This window comes from Bacillus rossius, chromosome 1, assembly GCF_032445375.1.
Source record: "Bacillus rossius redtenbacheri isolate Brsri chromosome 1, Brsri_v3, whole genome shotgun sequence".
Classification (NCBI taxonomy): Eukaryota; Metazoa; Arthropoda; class Insecta; order Phasmatodea; family Bacillidae; genus Bacillus; species Bacillus rossius.
Window position 1 is genome coordinate 110725823 of NC_086330.1, and position 14064 is coordinate 110739886.

Below are 14064 nucleotides of genomic sequence, written 5' to 3' on the forward strand. Positions count from 1 at the left end.
CAAACATCAAAAAATTAAATTTAAAAGAAAATATCAAATTATCAGTAAGTATGTTTAGACAAGTTGATGCCCAAATGACTGACGATTTATTGGACATAAAATTCAATACTCGTTTATTTTTATTGCACGTAGAGACGTACTATTTCTGATGGTGCCGAAGCTTTAAAAAGGTCTGATTTCAAAAATTGTTATTAAATTATGTAAATACATTAATGCATTTAACAATATTCCTAAAAATAGGCTGAACATTCCTCTTTAAGATATATCATACGATATCTCTATAACTTAAATCATGCTGGCTCAGTTTTTGATCAAATGACATGCCAATTCGCAAAAATCGTGAACTATGGCCTTAACAACAATAAACCTATTACCATCTCCAACAGTACGTCTCTTCGCAGATTGTAGACTCTTGTCCTGCCATGACTTTGATACAGTTCCTGAAAAATATATGAAATGGAAATGAAATACTTTGTATTGGACCACAGAACAAATTTTCAAATAAATTAATGCCTTGCCTCTCTGGAAAATCCATGTTTCATCAACAAATATGAAATTGGCACCTCTTTCTTTTTCTTCTTTATACTTTCTCAAGAAATCTATTCGCTGCAATACTATGTTTTCATTCTCTATCAAAGCTTTTCGTCCATCAACAGTTGTCCATGAAAATCCCATCTTCTTTAACAATTTATGAAGACTTGATCTTCCACCATAATAATCTATTTGTCTTTCCCTGATTTCTTTCAAAATGGTGTCGACTGTAACATTCAAACCTGTAAATTTATTGCATACATTAACAATACATGAAATAACAGAGGTACACAAAACTAAGCGAAACCACAACCCCGTAGAAGATAATTTAAGTGCACAATTTACATTTATTAAATAGTTTTAATAAACTTACATTTCAAAAATACTTTTAAATTAATTTAAATTTTGTAGTTTGCTTAGAGGAATTCTACATTGCAGTATTTTTGTCTGCAATGATATGACGATTATATTGCGCGTTTGTATTGAAGTTGTGTAAAACATTAGTATTTCAGCATTCAATTTAGCAATCAATAAGTTACAAGCTCTACACTGTGTTATAGGTATCGTGAGTAGTATATAATAGGGCATACTGGCACTGGGTTCTGGGTGTGGATTGTGATTGTCGGTCCGCCATATTGGATTGTGACGTCACGGCGGCCATCTTGGATGGTTGTGACCTTGACCTTTGACCTTGACCTTGAATTTGATCCTCAAAAATCGCCAAAACCCTCCAAAATTGGGCAAAATTTGCCCAAAATTCCTCAAAAATCGCCAAAATTTCCATTTCTGTGGAAAAAAGTTCCGCCAAAAATTCGCAAAAAATTCCTCAATTCGAAAATCAGGATTTCGAAAATCCTCAAAAGTCGTTTTGCCCTAGAAAGAACCCTAATTCCTAAAACTGGCTTAAAACTCCTAAGAGATAGCCGCTTATAAGCCATTTCTAGGAATAAGGATACCATGACCGACATCTTGGATTATGTCGTCACCGTTGCAATTTTCGTTACGGCCGCCATCTTTAACTTTTTTATTTATTATCCGATTTTAATGAAATTTTTTTTAAAAATTATAAAAAAAATTAAATAATAAAATTTTAATAAAAAAATATTTAAAAAACAAACATTTACGACACGGAGTTCAGAGACCTTGGTTCAAACCCGACGAGTGCAAAAAAAAAATTAAAAATGGCGACCGATCCTTCCCTCGTGGTGGGTGCTGGCAGACTGATCCCCTCCACTTTTATTCAAAGCATATATAACATCATATAGTATGACGTCATGACCGCCATCTTGTCTGCGATGCTGGAAGCCACCATCTTGTTTTCGGCCGCTAGAGTACGCTGACGCCATGTTAGTTTAACTATTACCCGCTAGAGTGCAGTAATCAATTATTATTGCTGTGACACCCGCCATCTTGTCATTCGGCCGCCATCTTGAAAATCCGTAATTATTTAGCTAGAAATTCGGGAAAAGTTCCAAAATTCATTAAATAAATCACTCATTAATTTACATATTGATTCGATGGATTCCTGTCCTCGGTTCGATACCCGATCGATGCAATAATGTTTAATTTTATGTAAAAAATAATAATTTCAATAAACCATGTTCAACATTCGTAAAGAGACTCTAAATCCTCTACGACCACCATCCTATCAGACATCAAGACCACCATATTGGAAATGCGTAATTTTAATGCTAGAGATCCGGGAAAAAGTTCAGAAATCATTAAATAAATTTCCGATCTATATACTGATTGATTGGATCGACTAAGGTCCTTGGTACGATCCCAGGCCGATACAAAACAACTTTAATATTTTAAAAAAGCACCACTAAAGTTCGAGGAATTAAACACCGCAAGTTCTTTTACAAACATAATATTTATTACATAATTTCTATTCTACTACAGGATCACTTACGAAAGCCAGCAATCTTATAATCATTTAGTTCCGCAGCGGTGTGAAATGACTAATTCTTAGCTCCAATCGGTTTATACTAGACAGAGTCCAGCCAGAACCTTTACAGACATAGTCCACCTCTTCTTGACAGAGTTTCTGGATACCGTTTTTAACAGTTTGCTTCACATCGTTAGAACTGTAAATTACTGCAGCCGATGTCTTGAATGCACACTTCTTCACTTTGTCATCGAACGGATATGGCTTTCCATATATACAGTCCAGCCACAAGTTATATTTCAAAGGTCCGTTTGTTGCTACATCATCAGTAAGCTGATTGATTATCTTCTGTCTGATATCGTCAAGAAAATTACAAATGTCCTTCGACTCACCGAACGTATTTAGATAATAGTAGTCTTTCAAAGTTCCACGAAATGCAGACTGCGCCAAGTAGAAGCCATTATCGTTCACTTGTAATGCTCCGAACACAGTCTTAGGTTTAGTTCCATGTTCAGACGTCATAACAATCGGTTGCTGGGCATCTGTTTTTTTGGTTGTACGCTTTCGTGTCTCCAATCTAAAGCGAGGAGCCGAAATGTCGGCAGGTAGTTCAGCAGTAGGAGCACAGACTCCACCTTTACATTTTTTCGCATGATGTCGCAAACTGTCAATTCGAGTAAACCATTTAAGGCACTCATCACATCGAAACTTCATGCGAGAAGGATTCTTCGTGCATTTGCTCCGCTCATGTCTTCGTGCATCATGGGAAAATGCGAACGACGTATCACAGTAGCTGCAAGTATACCGTGGTGATGAAGACGATCCTTTCAGACCCGATCCAGATACAGACATTGCAACAGTAGTACCATTTCCAGGCATTCTCTTATGCACATCGATGCATCGTTGTTGCGCCGGAACCTTTACTTTCTGCCGCACAGCAGGACCTTTGCATGCCTTCATGTGCGTTTTCATATTATCTTTTCTGGCAAACTGCTTATGACATTTCTCACAAACAAACATTTTACGATATAGGTTCTTGGCACATTCGCTCCTCTCGTGTCGCCGGGCATTGCTGTTGTTTGAGAAAATCTTGTCGCAGTAACAGCACCGATGTTCGCTAGTTGTCAAATCTGCATCCATTGAAGTCTCCATCGAGGTCGTATCGTCGATCGTCGTGGTTTCCTGCACATCCAGCTCAGTAGTCATTAAGCTATCTTCTGCTGGTGGTATCACATCTGTTGAAATCTCCTCCAATGTCGACGTCGTCGTCGTTGCCAACGGGATCTGCTCCACCATTGTCGTCGCTGACGTCAAGGTTCCCGTCGACGATGGTACAACGTCCATCGAGTTCGGCGTTAAAGTCGGTAAAGATGCCATCGAGTTCTCAAGAACAGGTAATTACACGACTTTGCACCAGATGAAATAATCTAGGTGATCCTTACACCGTCGACGACAGTAACAAACTGAGCGACCTGCTGTCTAGGACTCGCTTATATACATGCACCGGATGGAATAATACGCAAGTCAAATCAAGAACCATTTACTATAATACTAGAGTCAAAACAACATTAAAAATAGAAGGACCATCAACGAAAAGGCAGCACATTTGGAAGCACCGACAACGAAAAGGCAGCACATTTGGAAGCACCGACTACGAAAAGGCAGCACATTTGGAAGCACCGACTACGAAAAGGCAGCACATTTGGAAGCACCGACAACGAAAAGGCAGCACATTTGGAAGCACCGACAACGAAAAGGCAGCACATTTGGAAGCACCGACAACGAAAAGGCAGCACATTTGGAAGCACCGACAACGAAAAGGCAGCACATTTGGAAGCACCGACAACGAAAAGGCAGCACATTTGGAAGCTCCATCAACAAAAAAAAAAAAGGCAAAAAGGAAGCACAAGTTACGAGATCTATGTCTTAGTTAGAAATCAGAATACAAGAAATAAAAACATTAAATTCTTATAATTTAAATTATTTATTTTATTGCTTTACACTATACAAATGCAAGTAAAACAAGCCATTATTGTATGTAGCCAGCATTCCTCAGTTCCTTGAGTATGAAGGATATTTCTTTGATGCACGAATAGTTTCCTGCACAAAGCGAACCATGTAGAAGTCTTAGCCGGTCAACCAATATGTTTGGATCTTTCCATGATGTGTAATCATTCTCTTCTACCACCATCTTCCTTGCACCTTTATAATTATTATGATCTCTGGTGTCTTCCGTTTTACCACCAACCGCAGGGTAACTTTCATGTTTGAGACGGTGATCATCACAAGCTTGATCAGATTTATTTAATATATCACGTCGTTTCCATCGTTTCGGTCTCAGGACACCGCCACATTCTTCAATCTTGGCAGCTTTAGGTGCTTCATCATAGTCTATGTCTTTGTCAACAGCCTCAGAGTCACTGTAACAATCACCGTAGAAGGAATCGTCTTCACCCAATTTACCGTAATAATTCGATGTTGATGATGTTGAAGTGTCTTCATCGTCTTCATGCTTCCTTTTTAGGAGTCCATCATTTTTACAAAGTAGGAAAGATCTACTTGAATTCGGCTGGAATATATTCTCACTTTTCACGTTAAGGATTCTTCCATTGTCTTCATTCTTTCGTAAATCATCAACCTCCTTCAATTTAAGTTCGTTGTCGAGATCGGAAGAGCCAAGAAAATTATTGGCGTAATGCAGATCACTCTTCCTTAGGCTAGTAGATTCATCGTTGTCCTCTAGCCTGTACGCAGGCTTGGCGCTACAAGTTCTGCCATGTCTTTTTAGGCTCTCTCTCCGCGTAAACGACTTGCTACATCTAACACAACTTATCATATTGCGCAGTGGATTTTTAACACAGTCATTCTTCTCGTGTTGTCTTTTATTCTTTCTCAAGATAAACTCTTTACTGCAAAACTTACACCTATGTTCTTTCGATACAGCGTCAGATCCCAAATCGGAATTCATATTAGTTACTGAGACTAACGTCAGATACCAATTGAGTGTTTTAAATTAGATCCAATACTTAAATAGAAATATTTTCATATTTCATCAGCGAGAATTAATATATCTCATGCAAAAGTACTTTATGCATGTAGTTCTGCTTTTCAACAACAGATGTCGCCACATGTTGCTTGCAGGTAAATAATATTTAGTTCTTTTATGCGGGATGCGGGATGCTCACTAACGATCGCATAAGAAGGATGGCTTCGCTAGACTCCAAGGAAAAGGAAGTTCGTCTTGCATGTTGGTGCTCCACAGATGTCTCATGGCGTAATATTAATTTGACTGAGTAATGATATTTTTTAATTCCACCTGATAAAAATATTGCAAGTTTTGATTTAGTAGCAGAAATTATCGAATTAAATGTAACTCCAAATAAAATGACATGTTTCATTAGTCAAAAAAAAATCCATGCAGACAGTGGTTTCTCAGAATAGTCAGAAACACTTGAAGAAACCACAGGAATGATTGCAAGAACACGGGAAAAACCATCAAAATACTGACAAGAATAATCAGGAGCACACGGGAAAAACCATCAAAATACTGACAAGAATAATCAGGAGCACACGGAGAAAACCATCATAATATTAACAAGAATAATCAGGAGCACACGGAGAAAACCATCATAATATTGACCAGATTAATCAGAAGTACTCGGAGAAAACCACCACATGTTTTCTTTGATATCATAAAATTACAGGAAAAAATATTTAAAAATAAAAATAAATTAATAAAAAAATGCATAAATTTCTGGCTTGTACAAGAACTCTATCTTTGCTCAACAATGATAAGTTTACAAGCTAGCAGAAACTGTTTATGCATTTTTTTTATTAATTTATTTTTATTTTTAAATATTTTTTCCTGTAATTTTATGATATCAAAGAAAACATGTGGTGGTTTTCTCCGAGTACTTCTGATTAATCTGGTCAATATTATGATGGTTTTCTCCGTGTGCTCCTGATTATTCTTGTTAATATTATGATGGTTTTCTCCGTGTGCTCCTGATTATTCTTGTCAGTATTTTGATGGTTTTTCCCGTGTGCTCCTGATTATTCTTGTCAGTATTTTGATGGTTTTTCCCGTGTTCTTGCAATCATTCCTGTGGTTTCTTCAAGTGTTTCTGATTATTCTGAGAAACCGCTGTCTGCATGGATTTTTTTTTTGACTAATGAAACATGTCATTTTATTTGGAGTTACATTTAATTCGATAATTTCTGCTACTAAATCAAAACTTGCAATATTTTTATCAGGTGGAATTAAAAAATATCATTACTCAGTCAAATTAATATTACGCCATGAGACATCTGTGGAGCACCAACATGCAAGACGAACTTCCTTTTCCTTGGAGTCTAGCGAAGCCATCCTTCTTTTGCGATCGTTAGTGAGCATCCCGCATCCCGCATAAAAGAACTAAATATTATTTACCTGCAAGCAACATGTGGCGACATCTGTTGTTGAAAAGCAGAACTACATGCATAAAGTACTTTTGCATGAGATATATTAATTCTCGCTGATGAAATATGAAAATATTTCTATTTAAGTATTGGATCTAATTTAAAACACTCAATTGGTATCTGACGTTAGTCTCAGTAACTAATATGAATTCCGATTTGGGATCTGACGCTGTATCGAAAGAACATAGGTGTAAGTTTTGCAGTAAAGAGTTTATCTTGAGAAAGAATAAAAGACAACACGAGAAGAATGACTGTGTTAAAAATCCACTGCGCAATATGATAAGTTGTGTTAGATGTAGCAAGTCGTTTACGCGGAGAGAGAGCCTAAAAAGACATGGCAGAACTTGTAGCGCCAAGCCTGCGTACAGGCTAGAGGACAACGATGAATCTACTAGCCTAAGGAAGAGTGATCTGCATTACGCCAATAATTTTCTTGGCTCTTCCGATCTCGACAACGAACTTAAATTGAAGGAGGTTGATGATTTACGGAAGAATGAAGACAATGGAAGAATCCTTAACGTGAAAAGTGAGAATATATTCCAGCCGAATTCAAGTAGATCTTTCCTACTTTGTAAAAATGATGGACTCCTAAAAAGGAAGCATGAAGACGATGAAGACACTTCAACATCATCAACATCGAATTATTACGGTAAATTGGGTGAAGACGATTCCTTCTACGGTGATTGTTACAGTGACTCTGAGGCTGTTGACAAAGACATAGACTATGATGAAGCACCTAAAGCTGCCAAGATTGAAGAATGTGGCGGTGTCCTGAGACCGAAACGATGGAAACGACGTGATATATTAAATAAATCTGATCAAGCTTGTGATGATCACCGTCTCAAACATGAAAGTTACCCTGCGGTTGGTGGTAAAACGGAAGACACCAGAGATCATAATAATTATAAAGGTGCAAGGAAGATGGTGGTAGAAGAGAATGATTACACATCATGGAAAGATTCAAACATATTGGTTGACCGGCTAAGACTTCTACATGGTTCGCTTTGTGCAGGAAACTATTCGTGCATCAAAGAAATATCCTTCATACTCAAGGAACTGAGGAATGCTGGCTACATACAATAATGGCTTGTTTTACTTGCATTTGTATAGTGTAAAGCAATAAAATAAATAATTTAAATTATAAGAATTTAATGTTTTTATTTCTTGTATTCTGATTTCTAACTAAGACATAGATCTCGTAACTTGTGCTTCCTTTTTGCCTTTTTTTTTTTGTTGATGGAGCTTCCAAATGTGCTGCCTTTTCGTTGTCGGTGCTTCCAAATGTGCTGCCTTTTCGTTGTCGGTGCTTCCAAATGTGCTGCCTTTTCGTTGTCGGTGCTTCCAAATGTGCTGCCTTTTCGTTGTCGGTGCTTCCAAATGTGCTGCCTTTTCGTTGTCGGTGCTTCCAAATGTGCTGCCTTTTCGTAGTCGGTGCTTCCAAATGTGCTGCCTTTTCGTAGTCGGTGCTTCCAAATGTGCTGCCTTTTCGTTGTCGGTGCTTCCAAATGTGCTGCCTTTTCGTTGATGGTCCTTCTATTTTTAATGTTGTTTTGACTCTAGTATTATAGTAAATGGTTCTTGATTTGACTTGCGTATTATTCCATCCGGTGCATGTATATAAGCGAGTCCTAGACAGCAGGTCGCTCAGTTTGTTACTGTCGTCGACGGTGTAAGGATCACCTAGATTATTTCATCTGGTGCAAAGTCGTGTAATTACCTGTTCTTGAGAACTCGATGGCATCTTTACCGACTTTAACGCCGAACTCGATGGACGTTGTACCATCGTCTACGGGAACCTTGACGTCAGCGACGACAATGGTGGAGCAGATCCCGTTGGCAACGACGACGACGTCGACATTGGAGGAGATTTCAACAGATGTGATACCACCAGCAGAAGATAGCTTAATGACTACTGAGCTGGATGTGCAGGAAACCACGACGATCGACGATACGACCTCGATGGAGACTTCAATGGATGCAGATTTGACAACTAGCGAACATCGGTGCTGTTACTGCGACAAGATTTTCTCAAACAACAGCAATGCCCGGCGACACGAGAGGAGCGAATGTGCCAAGAACCTATATCGTAAAATGTTTGTTTGTGAGAAATGTCATAAGCAGTTTGCCAGAAAAGATAATATGAAAACGCACATGAAGGCATGCAAAGGTCCTGCTGTGCGGCAGAAAGTAAAGGTTCCGGCGCAACAACGATGCATCGATGTGCATAAGAGAATGCCTGGAAATGGTACTACTGTTGCAATGTCTGTATCTGGATCGGGTCTGAAAGGATCGTCTTCATCACCACGGTATCCTTGCAGCTACTGTGATACGTCGTTCGCATTTTCCCATGATGCACGAAGACATGAGCGGAGCAAATGCACGAAGAATCCTTCTCGCATGAAGTTTCGATGTGATGAGTGCCTTAAATGGTTTACTCGAATTGACAGTTTGCGACATCATGCGAAAAAATGTAAAGGTGGAGTCTGTGCTCCTACTGCTGAACTACCTGCCGACATTTCGGCTCCTCGCTTTAGATTGGAGACACGAAAGCGTACAACCAAAAAAACAGATGCCCAGCAACCGATTGTTATGACGTCTGAACATGGAACTAAACCTAAGACTGTGTTCGGAGCATTACAAGTGAACGATAATGGCTTCTACTTGGCGCAGTCTGCATTTCGTGGAACTTTGAAAGACTACTATTATCTAAATACGTTCGGTGAGTCGAAGGACATTTGTAATTTTCTTGACGATATCAGACAGAAGATAATCAATCAGCTTACTGATGATGTAGCAACAAACGGACCTTTGAAATATAACTTGTGGCTGGACTGTATATATGGAAAGCCATATCCGTTCGATGACAAAGTGAAGAAGTGTGCATTCAAGACATCGGCTGCAGTAATTTACAGTTCTAACGATGTGAAGCAAACTGTTAAAAACGGTATCCAGAAACTCTGTCAAGAAGAGGTGGACTATGTCTGTAAAGGTTCTGGCTGGACTCTGTCTAGTATAAACCGATTGGAGCTAAGAATTAGTCATTTCACACCGCTGCGGAACTAAATGATTATAAGATTGCTGGCTTTCGTAAGTGATCCTGTAGTAGAATAGAAATTATGTAATAAATATTATGTTTGTAAAAGAACTTGCGGTGTTTAATTCCTCGAACTTTAGTGGTGCTTTTTTAAAATATTAAAGTTGTTTTGTATCGGCCTGGGATCGTACCAAGGACCTTAGTCGATCCAATCAATCAGTATATAGATCGGAAATTTATTTAATGATTTCTGAACTTTTTCCCGGATCTCTAGCATTAAAATTACGCATTTCCAATATGGTGGTCTTGATGTCTGATAGGATGGTGGTCGTAGAGGATTTAGAGTCTCTTTACGAATGTTGAACATGGTTTATTGAAATTATTATTTTTTACATAAAATTAAACATTATTGCATCGATCGGGTATCGAACCGAGGACAGGAATCCATCGAATCAATATGTAAATTAATGAGTGATTTATTTAATGAATTTTGGAACTTTTCCCGAATTTCTAGCTAAATAATTACGGATTTTCAAGATGGCGGCCGAATGACAAGATGGCGGGTGTCACAGCAATAATAATTGATTACTGCACTCTAGCGGGTAATAGTTAAACTAACATGGCGTCAGCGTACTCTAGCGGCCGAAAACAAGATGGTGGCTTCCAGCATCGCAGACAAGATGGCGGTCATGACGTCATACTATATGATGTTATATATGCTTTGAATAAAAGTGGAGGGGATCAGTCTGCCAGCACCCACCACGAGGGAAGGATTGGTCGCCATTTTTAATTTTTTTTTGCACTCGTCGGGTTTGAACCAAGGTCTCTGAACTCCGTGTCGTAAATGTTTGTTTTTTAAATATTTTTTTATTAAAATTTTATTATTTAATTTTTTTTATAATTTTTAAAAAAAATTTCATTAAAATCGGATAATAAATAAAAAAGTTAAAGATGGCGGCCGTAACGAAAATTGCAACGGTGACGACATAATCCAAGATGTCGGTCATGGTATCCTTATTCCTAGAAATGGCTTATAAGCGGCTATCTCTTAGGAGTTTTAAGCCAGTTTTAGGAATTAGGGTTCTTTCTAGGGAAAAACGACTTTTGAGGATTTTCGAAATCCTGATTTTCGAATTGAGGAATTTTTTGCGAATTTTTGGCGGAACTTTTTTCCACAGAAATGGAAATTTTGGCGATTTTTGAGGAATTTTGGGCAAATTTTGCCCAATTTTGGAGGGTTTTGGCGATTTTTGAGGATCAAATTCAAGGTCAAGGTCAAAGGTCAAGGTCACAACCATCCAAGATGGCCGCCGTGACATCACAATCCAAGATGGCGGACCGACAATCACAATCCACACCCAGAACCCAGTGCCAGTATGCCCTATTATATACTACTATCGTGTATCCCATGTGATTCCTTGATCTTTATGCATGAACCTGTACATACTATTGATCGTGTGGTGCATGCTTTTTTTCATTTATTCAGATCAAAGATCCTGAACATAATCAAATATTGTGGTATAGCAAGAATAATTATCATAAGTTTAATAAAACATATATATTTTCATTATTATTCAACTTTAAAACATAACTCATTACTACATCACAGGTTTTTAGTTTTGGTTTTGTACAGGATTTTTAAACGTAATAAATTAGAAAAGCAAGCATCATCAATCACAGGATCAATATTTGCAGGATCATGCGATCAGGATCAATGTATCGAATCGGATACGCGATACTAAACTTTTACTGTTTTATAACCTTCTGTTACTTCATACACTAACACACAGTTTGTCTGGCTAAGTTGTGTTTTCATATGATACTTCATTACAATGAAGTAGGCCTATTGTTTATAAAATAACAATACCCCTATATTTTCTAAAGGGTTAGGCGGGGCATGACACTATTTTGCAATAGAATATATATTGTACTGGACCCTGCCACACAGTACAATTTAGCCAATTAAGTATCCCAATTTTTTTTTAATAACCATGCTTGCTTAGACCACAACTCACTAATTTGTAACCAATTACTGCTAAAGCGCACAACTGGATATTATTGATACTGGAAATAGTCATTATTTAACCTTCTGATACATCATAAAAGTTGAGGTTATTTAATATGTATACTGTGTATAACGATATAAACATTACTTGTAGTTTTAGAATGTAACAATTTTCTTTCTATCTTTAACCTAACCTTAAAAGGACGTGTACCTATTTCATATGTTGCACAATATTCTATATATCAATACCATATCAATAAAGAAACCTAACAAACCACCCAAAAATGTTAAGTATTTTTAAAGGACAGATGATATCGGGAAGAAAACTGAACCGGTCAATCTGCATATGGATATATGAAATGAATACAATTAAGTAGGGCCTACCCCAGTGATATTGAAACTACTCTTCAGTATCAAATTTTTACCTTCAGCGTACATCCTGTAAATTGCATTCCTGATTGCATTTACTGTGAAATCGTCGACTGTGTCAAGTGACTTTCCTTCCTGTGGCCTTTTTTTTCCTCTTTTTTCCTGGTGTTGAAACTTCTTCAATGTCTTTCTTGTAGTACCTAACCAAAAAAAAAAAACATTTGTCATAACACTTTTCCGGGGACCCGTTCACAATACGCAGTTAGGCAGTGTTCCAAATATGGCATTTTGTCACAAATATTTGCTTTGTGGTCACTAAATGGAAACATGACAGACTTTGTCCACGAAATTAATGAAGTGTTTTTTCATTTATTTTGTGATCTCCCAAACAGATGAAAAACTAATTAAATGCAAATTATAAAATCACTCCCTTATGTTATAGTTAAACCTATCATAAAGTTTATAAACATCGTTATAAACAAACGTGTATCACACCCATAAAAATACTTGAAAGTGCCTATATTGTTATTGTTAGGACCTGAGTAGGCCTAATATGATTTTAGGTTAACTTTTCAACAGAGATGCCACATGGCGGTGTTGTCTCACACCAAAAAATATAAATTGGAAATAAAACACAAAAAACCTCGTGAGTTAAAACACAGGCCGACAATACTTAGGACACAGTCTGACACCGTTCCGGCTGCCTCCCCGTCAAAGCTATCAAGTTTTGCGGGATGGGTCTCGGGGTTTGGGTTCGGCCAAGTGGCGGGAGGCAGGGACGTGTCCGTAGAGGTGATCCTTGGGCTGTTTAGGCCACCCAAGACGCCTTATACTACAAATGATGCACTCCGCTACGTGAAGTGTGGTTTTTATTACACACCAACCTCTACATGGTGCTATCCATCCCCTGGCCGCGACTGTTCGGGGTTAGAGAGCTCTGCGCATGTACGGCTGTTCGGCGATGACCCCGCTTACTATGGAGAGGGGGGAGTTTTGAGCGAACAGTACGTGGCGGACGTTGCTGCTAAGACCTGCGCGGTGATGCGCGGTGATGCACGGCCAGTGGTGTTGTAACTCACGATCTAGATGCGGTTGCGGAATTGGCGCGAAGGTGGCCTCTCAACGTTGCGCGAAGACGACCAGCCTCTTCGAGCTCCCGGTGGGTACTGACTCACTCGTGTAGCACAGCGCTACAGCAGGCCTGCCAATTGCGCGCCAGAAGCGCAGCGCGCGGGAAACAGACGCGGCCAAGTTTAGGACCTATTCGCACGTTGAACAATGGAATTAACAAATAAAAACATTTGATGAAATATACATTACATAGTTTATGTCTGTGAGAGGAAACATGTGCCCTTGATGCTATAGTCCGGCGGAAGCACATTGCCACACCCGGCGGAGTGCTTCCGCCGAGGTGGCCGGTAGTGGTGCTAGCTGCGGGTCGTTCGGTGCACTCACACTCGTTGCACCATGTTGCACGCGCGGGCGTGTTCGTGGCACACGGCTTTGAGAGGCGTCGGAGAGGCATCGCGGCCTGTGCGACTAAGAGGCGCACTATCGGCTGGCGTCAAATGCCCCCCTCTATCTGAGGCCGCTATGTGCACCGACGCCTCACAATGATCGCACGGGAGTGATGCACTCGAAGCGCGGCACTGGGGTGGTGTACTATGCCTGGGGTGAGATTCTAGGCCCTGAGCATCTCTCTTCAAACAAGAAAATGACTGTGTGCCTCCCTCACTATGCTCGTTCCCCCTCAGTAGGGGCAGTGATGTTTTGATGTGG

At 39.1% G+C, this 14064-nt stretch overlaps 1 long non-coding RNA gene across 1 annotated transcript; it reads right to left on the bottom strand.

The window, feature by feature from the left end:
- Positions 1–355: 355 nt before the first annotated feature.
- On the bottom strand, positions 356–12950 carry LOC134542115 (uncharacterized). Its single transcript, XR_010076739.1, has 3 exons — positions 12342–12950; positions 564–773; positions 356–440 (listed from the first exon to the last, which is right to left on the bottom strand). It is a non-coding gene; the product is annotated as an uncharacterized LOC134542115 (long non-coding RNA).
- Positions 12951–14064: the final 1114 nt, after the last annotated feature.